This window comes from Hetaerina americana, unplaced genomic scaffold, assembly GCF_022747635.1.
Source record: "Hetaerina americana unplaced genomic scaffold, ioHetAmer1.1.p SCAF_4, whole genome shotgun sequence".
Classification (NCBI taxonomy): domain Eukaryota; kingdom Metazoa; phylum Arthropoda; class Insecta; order Odonata; family Calopterygidae; genus Hetaerina; species Hetaerina americana.
In genome coordinates, this window is record NW_027286985.1 from 26,467,493 (window position 1) to 26,469,969 (window position 2,477).

A 2,477-nucleotide genomic window follows, 5' to 3' on the forward strand; every position below is an offset into this window, starting at 1 on the left:
AGATGAACAGAACACGAATGAGGTCATTCGGAAAGAATGGGTTATTATAACAAAACACATAAGGTTAGTGGAGGAGCATGCATTTAAGTAGAACTAATTATTTTTTAGACACTGAAGTGTCTAAAAAGTTCTATATAATTAGTGGTAGTGTATACATTTGTCGATAATTTTCATAAATTTGAAATTGACTCATCTTTTTGACATTCCTCCCGCATTATTTGAATATACATCTACATCTACTTAATACCCCGCAAGCCGCCGCAAGGGCGTGTGGCGGGGGGTGCTAGGACACCACCCATAATTTAGAAAAGAAAAAGAAAAAAAAAACCGCATGCAATAACGACAAAATCATATATTAAAAAAACATGGCATACATTCATGCATGAACACTTACACCCCACACACATGCAAACACTCAAACTACCAACTAACATACACATGCACCTGAAAGTATACCTAACATCTCTATAGTGTTTAATTTTGTTCCGACTTGTAAATTCAACGTTTTTAATATTTCTAAAGTGACTTCGGTTTCTTGCTATTATGATTACTGATTGTTCGGGGAAAGAATGAGTATTTGTACCTATCTGTCTTGGAATCTATCTCCCTTAGTTTATCTTTGTGGTCTGATCTACCTAAGTAGTGTGGGGCCATTATAATTCCTTCAGTGTCATATTTAAACTCGTTTGTTCTGAACATTTCTAAAAGTCTAAGCCTCGCTTGTTCTCTCCGCAATTCAAGTGGTTCCCAGCCTAAATCCCCTAGGAGACCTGTCACACTTGTGTTTTTATCATAACAATTTTTAACGAATCTAGCGGATTTTCTCTGGACTTTATCTAATTCTTTTTGCCAAATTTTCTCCCACGGATCCCAAATACTTGCGGCATATTCCAAATGAGGTCTAACTAGAGCAAAATAACACCTCTCTTTAACTTTTTCATTACATTTCCCTACCACCCGTTTTATGAAGCCAAGTTTCTTTAAAGCTGATCCGCATATTGTCCTGATATGTGCTCCCCATGAAAGGCGTGGTGTTAGAACAACCCCCAAATATTTAACTTGATTTGCCGTAGTCAATAATGAACCCTCTATTTTGTAGTTTATATCCTGTTCCTCGCTTCCTTTATTCCAAAATTTCAAAACTGCACATTTTTCTATATTAAATATATCCTCCACTTAAATATTCTTGCATGTAAGTACTTTCTTTCTTGTGATTTATATTCTTCAATTGCATGATCCAACCAATATTTGTCCAGAGGTGTTATGATTGTAAGTGCATATGCACATTAACACCTTTTTATTCGTAAATTGTAGACATTACTTTGATAAACGTATGACCAAAGAGTAATCTGGAGTTTATGATTATTCTTCAGCGAAATGATTAGAATAGAGGGATCGTCGATCGGGATTTCATGCGGGACGACAAAACTCACTTCTCTGTTTTTCACAAATCTCAACTATAAAATCGCAAATATTTCAACAACCCTTTCCCTGCTGCCCAAAACTACATGAAGGTAAAATGATACAAAATGCATTCACAGTCGTGTACTTTCCTTTACAAGTACAAGTCCTTTACATTAATTTTATATCGGCAGGAAACCGTATGATCGGCCAGTGAACTGTGTTGCTAAGTAATTCCAAGCGAGGCTCCAAAAATTACCAACAAAATCGCAAATACCGTTTGGGATACGCTCCAATTCCCCGCAGGCAATACCAAGTCAAACCAATTCTTGCTCCCCGAAGCCTGGCAAATATTTCACTCTTCGAAATGGATTGACAGTCGCGTACTTGGTCCCAATTCCTGATGTACTACCATTATTTTAAGGGACAGCGCGAACGCAGTCCCTACTACCAAAAATTGTACGCCCGAGTTACCCACATTTGAGGCAATCGCAAGGGTCAGCCCGCCCGGAGTGCAATGAGCAGGCCTCACCTTGAGGGAACCACCTTGCGGATCATGGTTAACCCCTGCGCCAGGTAAGTATGAATTTCACCAACGGAAACCCGAACCGGTCCCACCACAGCATTGCCATACATATTGGTTACTAACATTTGCACCTATTTTCCAAATGAGGAGCCATAAAAAAAGCATATATTCCTCCATAAGGACTATTTATTTTATAAGTAACGTCAAACTGTTATAGAAAACCTTCTAATTTACGAAGTCATGACACGATATGATACTGCACCTTGACTTGAATACACAAGGAATTGGCCATTTAGCCAGGGGGGGGTACTTCCTCATAAACATAAATAAATAGCATCGCATTTCATTGGGAGGTGAGACTAGAGAATGGGGCAGCATAACTATCTGATTTGAAGGAATTCCCAATTCAAATCAGCAAATTGGGCTACCGTGCCCTGCAAAACCAAATCAGATTAGGGAAATCCACTGCCGAACTGATTGATATAAGGAATCGTATTTCCGTCGCAAAACTCGAGGTCATAACTCTAATAAACATAGCGTACGATAGTTA

The 2,477-nt window shown here is 38.6% G+C and overlaps 1 non-coding gene across 1 annotated transcript; it reads right to left on the reverse strand.

Moving 5' to 3' along the window:
• Positions 1 to 1,822: 1,822 nt before the first annotated feature.
• LOC139692652 (U1 spliceosomal RNA) lies at positions 1,823 to 1,985 on the reverse strand. Its single transcript, XR_011701776.1, has one exon. It is a non-coding gene; the product is annotated as a U1 spliceosomal RNA (small nuclear RNA).
• Between the last annotated feature and the right edge of the window lie 492 nt (positions 1,986 to 2,477).